Genomic DNA, 7,472 nt, shown 5'->3' with positions numbered 1-7,472 from the left:
TGGGGTGACTTTAATAGGTTGTTGTAGAGAATATGGCGGAGGAGTGAGGGGAGGCTGCGCTTTCAGGTTCCCAAGACTCATCTGTAGTTTGGACTAATTGCAGACAGAACATCTCAGTGAGCAGCTGGACACTGGCAGGAGTCGAGCTTTGGCACTGCTGGATTAGAGAAAACCATCTGGGAACAACCTGTTTGGTGAGGATAGCGGAGGAAAAGGGGACGAAACGGGATTCCTGACTGGGGCGGCTGCCCGAGCTGTGGCTGGAAGTACACAAAGGCTTATTGGTGACCACAGGCTTCCCCAGAGAGGAGTTGGGAGGAGAGCGGATCTCTGCCCGCTGGCAGAGACACGACTCGACCAGGTGGCATTGGTGCTGAAGAATAGGAGATAGCGTACTGCTGTGCAAGTAAGAAGGTAATTTTCCCTTATATTTTTTTCTTGTGGACTGAGGAAAGGGGTGGAAAGTTTGGGGGTGGTAGGACATTCTTGAGGAGTGCAGGCGCAGACGCATGCTCGTCCACTCCCCAACCCTCTTCTTGGGTCGCTACGGTGTGCATAGAAAAGGGCCCTCATTCACTAGCCCAGATGCGTGGGGCCGCGAGTCCAGGTGCCCCTCAGACACACCCCAACAGACATAAGATCAGTGCCCCAATGGGCGCAGGAAGGGCCCACTGGACATGCAGAAGACCAGGCACAGACACCCCTGGCCAGCTCCAGTGGGCGCCAGGCCGGAGCACAGACCATTTGCTCAGGCTCTGCTCATGCCCGCCCAGGTGAGTGTGGGAACAGTGGGCGGCTGTGGTGCAGGAGCAGCAGGCAGCAATGACTCACAGACACTCACTTCCACTGAGCACAAGTGTCTGGGGCCCCGCCCTAAGAGGCGAGAGACCAACTCCCGGAGCGTGGTTCAACAGGCCTGACACTAGCTCTCTGGCCGCCTTGCGCACGCACCTGTGCGCAAGCACAAAAGCACCTTGGCCAGCTTCAATAGGCGCCACTTGCTCACTTCCACTGTGCCCAAGTGTCTGGGGCCCTGCCTAAGAGGCGAGAGACCAACTCCTGGAACTCGGCTCAGCAGGCCTGAGGCAAGCTCTCCAGCCGCCTTGCATGCATAGGGGCACGCGTGCAAAAGCACCTCTGCTGGCCCCAACAAGCGCCAAAGGAACACGCCGTGCCAGCAACCGTGGGTGCAAACCGCTGCTGCAAGGAACAGGAATCTCTGACCTGCCTCATTAGACCAGCTGTGGATGTAGAAAAAGAAGATGACACATAAAGGCTGAACGAAGTAAAAACATTCCTTTTATATATTTTTTTAATTTTTATTTCTTAGTTTTTTTAATTTGTATTTTATTTTACTTTAAATTTTTTTCATTTTTTATTTTTAATTCTAAATTTAATTTGAATTATAATTCTTACTTTTGTTTCTTTCTTAAGGGGGAAAAATACTATATATCTAATTTGTTTCATACAATCTCTCCTTCTCATCCATCCTTCTTAATTTTTGTTTATTTGTTTGTGTGTCTAGTTTAGCCTCCCTTTCACTCTAAATAAATAGAATATAACTACTATATAAATCCAATACTATACAATCCCACTTTCTTACTATATTCTGCATTCTTCCCTCCATTCCTTCTATCGTTATTAACATACAATGTAAACATTACCTACTGTCTTGCATAGTCTCAACTATTATTAATCTATCATCCCCTCTCTCAAAAATCATATTTTTCCTCTCTAAAAAGAGCTCTTATCTATTCTTCCTATAGTACAAAAGCTCTGATCTCTCCACATTTATATTAATACTGGCTCGTTGGCTGACGATAGCAGGATAGAGGGTGGGGGACATTTTTGAGGGTGTGGGTCTCCTGCCTGGGCTGTGTGTTTATGTTTTTAACAGCATCTCCACAAAAGAACTCAAGACAAAGTGGATAGAGTGACTCTCAATCAACTAGCCAGAGGGAAGATCCTACCAAAGAGCATCTGAAACATAACCAGACAGCATAAACAAACAACATAAAGGGTAACCCAAGAACATCAGGCTCAGGAGATCAAAGAGACCGCACCACTGAAACCCCTAGATCTCCCATAAAGAATCTCATACCACAAAGGTGGGAAGTCAAAGCAGACAAACCCAAAAAATAAAAACAAACAAGAAGAATCCCACATGGTAAGACGCAGAAACAACCTCTCAATGAAAAGAAAAGAGGAATCCCCAGAAAGAGAGGTAGATGGAATAGACATAGACCAAATGTCAGACACGGAATTCAAAACAATGGTGGTGAAGAAGCTCAATATACTCGACAACAACTATGACAACCTCCAAGGACGTTACCAACAGCTCCAAAAAAATCACAGGGAACTTGCAGAGAACTACACCAGCATTAAAAAAGACATAGAAACTATTAACAAGAACCAGGAAGAAATGAAGAATTTAATCTCTGAACTAAAAAACACAGTAGAATCAGTCAAAGGCAGACTAAAGGAAGCAGAGGATCAGATTAATGAGTTAGAAGATAATGTAGAGAAAAATTTCTAGACAATACAGCAAAATTAAAAGAGATTGAAGAAGTAAGGGAATTACAGGATAGTATAAGGAAAAGCAATATCAGAATCATTGGAATTAAAGAGGGATCAGAAGAACAAGGAATAGAAAAACTGATAGGAGAAATAGTGACAGAAAATTTTCCCAACCTGATGAGAGAAAAAGTTATACAAGTTCAGGAAGCACAGAGAGTTCCAAAGAAGAGGAACCACCAAAAACCCACTCCAAGGCACATCATAATTAAAATGGCAACATTCCAAGATGAGAGAATCCTAAAAGCAGCAAGAGAAAAACAGCAAATAACATACAAGGGAGCTCCAATAAGGCTATCAACCGATTTCTCAACAGAAACACTACAAGCCAGAAGAGAATGGTCAAAAATATTTCAAGCAATGAAAAACAAAGGCCTACAACCAAGAATACTCTACCCAGCAAGGCTCTCATTTAAAATGGAAGGTGAAATAAGGAGTTTCTCAGACAAAGGAAAACTAAAAGAATACATCTCCACCAAACCAGCATTGCAAGAGATGCTAAAGGGAATGTTTTAAGAAAAAGAAGAAAAAAAGAGGAGAGGAACACAGGTAAAAAGGGAAATGAATAAATACATGTCAATAATAACCTTAAATGTAAATGGATTAAATGCTCCAATTAAAAAACACAGGATAACAGAATGGATAAGAAAACAGGACCCACATATTTGCTGTCTACAAGAAACACACTTCAAAACAAAATATTTACATAGACTGAAAGTAAAGGGATATAAAAAATTATTCCAAGCAAAAGGACCTGAAAAAAAAGCTGTGGTAGCAGTCCTCATATCAGACAAAACGGATTTCAAAGCAAGGTCAATAAAAAGACAAAGAAGGACATTTTATAAGCCTTAAAAAAACAACCCATCAAGAAGATATAACACTGATAAACATATATGCACCCAACATAGGAGCACTCAAATATATAAAGAAAATACTAGAATACCACAAGAAGGATATTAACAACAACACACTCATAGTAGGGGACTTTAACACTCCATTATCAACAATAGACAGATCTTCGAAATGAAGAGACACCAAGAATATACAGGCATTGAACAACACACTAAACCACGTGGACTTAACTAGTATATATAGAACTTTCCACCCCAAAGAAGCAAAATATACATTCTTTTCAAATGCACATGGGACATTTTCAAAAATAGACCACATGATAGGACACAAAACAAGCCTCAACAAATTCAAGAAAATAAAAATCATATCAAGCACGTCAGTTGGCTGTCCCTGGACAATGGTGTGCTTGGTTTAACAGGCTGGCATTCTTGTTGTATTCTGGGGCAACAGATTTGGCAACAGAGTTGAAGGGCATCCTTAAAACCATAGCCACTAGATGAGAAAAGGCAGGGATTAATTTTTCAATGTCCCACATTAGGAAAAAAAAAAGGCTTTCTTGAAGAAGGTGTGCAAGACACACCACACCTGTCCAAAGCCCTGTTGTTCACAATACTTAGTTTTGTCTGAGGGGAATATTTTAGGTTTCCCCCCTCAGACCTCTGGACCCTTTCTGTCCAAGCCATTAGGATAAAAAAGAGAAACCAGTTTTTTTTCTTTTTCTTTTATTTATGTATTTATGTATTTATTTATTTATTTATTGGATTTTTAATTAGAGTTTTCCCTTTTTTCCCCCATTTCTCGCTCCAACACAGCCCACCCCCTTCTCCCACAATCATATCCTTCCCCGCTGTCCATGTCCATGAGTCATTTATACATGTTCTTTGACTAAACCCTTCCTTTGTTTATCTCCCTTCTCTCCCTCCGCTCTCCGCCCATTGACTGCTATTCTACTCTTATTCTATTTAGTTCTTTTGTTTGTGTTGTTCTTTAGTTTCCTGTATTAGGTGATATCATATGGTATTTTTCTTTCTTTGCCTGGCTTATTTCACTAAGCATAATTCTCTCTAGTTCCATTCATGTTGTTACAAATGGCAGGAGTTTCTTCTTTCTTTCTGCTACATAGTATTCCATTGTGTAAATGTACCACAGTTTTTTGATCCACTCATCTACAGATGGGCATTTAGGCTGTTTCCAGCACATAGCTATTGTAAACAGTACTGCTATGAACATAGGAGTGCATAAATTCTTTTGAATTAGGGTTTTAGGATTTTTCGGGTATAATCCTAGCAGTGGAATCGCTGGTTCAAAAGGCAGTTCCATTTTTAGTGCTTCGAGGTAATTCCAAACTGTTTTCCATAGTGGCTGCACCAATCTGCATTCCCACCAACAGTGCAGTAGGGTTCCCATTTCTCCACATCCTCGCCAGCACTTGTTTTTTGTTAATGATGGCCATTCTGACTGGTGTAAAATGGTATCTTGTTGTGGTTTTTCTTTGTACCTCCATAATGGCTAACGATGTTGAGCATTTTTTCATGTGTCTATGGGCCTTCTGTATGTCCTCTTCAGAGAAGTGTTTGTTCAGGTCCTTTGCCCATTTTTTAACTGGGTTGTTTGTTTTCTTGATGTTGAGTCGTATCAGCTCTTTATATATTTTGGAAATCAGTCCCCTGTCTGTGATGTCATTGGCAAATATGTTTTCCCATATGGTTGGTTTCCTTTTCATCTTGCTGATATTTTCTTTTGCTGAGCAGAAACTCTTTTGTTTGATGTAATCCCGTTTATTTATTTTTTCCTTTATTTCTCTTGCTTTAGGAGATGTATCCGTGAAGAGATTGTTACGTGAGATATCTGATATTTTCTTGCCTATGTTTTCCTCTAGGAGTTTTATGGTGTTATGGCTTACATTTAAGTCTTTGATCCATCTTGAGTTTATTCTCGTGTGTGGTGTAAGTTGGTGGTCTAGTTTCATTTTTTTGCAGGTCCCTATCCAGTTCTCCCAGCACCATTTGTTAAAGAGGCTCTTCTCACTCCATTGTATGTTCCTTCCTCCTTTATCAAAGATTAGTTGACCGTAGAGGCCTGGGTTTATTTCTGGACTCTCTATTCTGTTCCACTGATCTATATGTCTGTTCTTATGCCAGTACCAGACTGTTTTGATTACAGTGACTTTGTAGTATTGTTTGATATCTGATGTTGTGATTCCTCCTGCTGTGTTCTTCCATCTCAAGATTGCTTTTGTTATTTGGGGTCTTTTTTGGTTCCATATGAATTTTTGGAGTATTTGTTCTAGGTCTGTGAAATATGTCATTCGTATTTTAATAGGGATTGCATTGAATCTGTAAATAGCTTTGGGTAGTATGGCCATTTTGATGATGTTGATTCTTCCCATCCAAGAACATGTAATTTGCTTCCATTTATTTGTGTCTTCCTTAATTTCTTTCTTCAATGTTATGTAATTTTCAGAGTACAGGTCTTTTATCTTTTTGGTTAATTTTACTTCTAGGTACTTTATTTTCTTGTTGCTATAGTAAATGGTATTTTCTTTTTTTCCCCTGTCTCTGATATTTTATTGTTGGTGTACAGAAATGCCTTAGATTTCTGTATATTTATTTTGTACCCTGCGATTTTGCCAAATTCACTTATTATATCGAGTAGTCTTTTAGTGGAGTTTATAGGGTTTTCTGTGTATACTATCATGTCATCTGCATATAATGATAGTTTTACTTCTTCTTTCCCAATTTGGATTCCTTTTATTTTTTTTTCTTGTCTGATTGCTGTGGCTAGGACTTCCAACACTATGTTGAATAGGAGTGGAGAGAGTGGACAACCTTGTCTAGTTCCTGAATTCAGGGGGAATGCTTTCAGTTTTTGTCCATTGAGTATGATGTTGGCCTCAGGCTTCTCATATATAGCTTTGACTATGTTAAGGTATGCTCCCTCTATTCCCATTTTGCTGTTTTCATCATAAATGGGTGTTGTACTTTATCAAATGCTTTTTCTGCATCTATTGAAATGATCATGTGATTTTTGTCTTTCATTTTGTTTAGGTGATGTATTATATTTATTGATTTTTGAATATTAAACCATCCTTGCATCCCTGGGATGAATCCAACTTGATCATGTTGTATGATCTTTTTGATGTATTGCTAGATCCTGTTTGCCAATATTTTATTGAGGATTTTGGCATCTATGTTCATCAGTTATATTGGCCTGTAGTTTTCTTTCTTTGTTGTGTCTTGACCTGGTTTTGGGATTAGGGTAATACTAGCTTCATAGAAAGAGTTTGGGATTTTCCCCTCTTCTTGGATTTTTTGGAATAGTTTGAGGAGGATAGGAGTTTGTTCTTCCCTAAATGTTTTGTAGAATTCGCTTGTGAAGCCATCCAGTCCAGGGCTTTTGTGTGCAGGGAGATTTTGGATTACTGTTTAAATTTCCTTCTTTGTTATTGGTCTGTTGAGACTTTCCACTTCTTCTTGATTCAGTTGTGTAAGGTTGTATGTTTCTAGAAATTTGTCCATTTGTTCTAGATTGTCAACTTTCTTGCCATACAGTTGTCTGTAGTAATTTCTAACTATCATTTGTTGTTAACCATTTTGTAATTCAATTGCTACATTGTTTTCCCCTACTTTTATGTAATATTCCTTACATTCTGTCTTTAATCCAAAATGCAAAAAACAAAACTTCAAACTGCCATTCTAGGAAGCATTTGTTTAAGTCTATTGAGATCTTGCTTTCAGTTGTATCTTTCTGTTTGGTTCAAATAAATTTTTATTAAAAATATATGCTTTACTGGTTTGGAAATTTTTTTACATTGACATTTATTTGGTTTAGTATAAATAAACCCACCCAGAACCACCCTGAAGACCATATACTGGTGCTAGGTACCAGCAGGGGCACATTGTGCTTCATGGCTCTTTGCTTCACATCAGGTGAACTTTAGTGTGATTCTCTCAGAATCCTGGGCCTCCTTGCTTTAAGTAAAAGGGCTATGGCTTTTCATTTAAGCTGTTCTTACAGTATCTTCAAGATGGTTAAAGGTTGATATA

Source organism: Furipterus horrens, unplaced genomic scaffold (genome assembly GCF_987537825.1).
Source record: "Furipterus horrens unplaced genomic scaffold, mFurHor1.1.pri manual_scaffold_8, whole genome shotgun sequence".
Taxonomy (NCBI): domain Eukaryota; kingdom Metazoa; phylum Chordata; class Mammalia; order Chiroptera; family Furipteridae; genus Furipterus; species Furipterus horrens.
The sequence above is the reverse complement of the archived record's forward strand: the minus strand, read 5'-3'. Positions refer to the sequence as shown.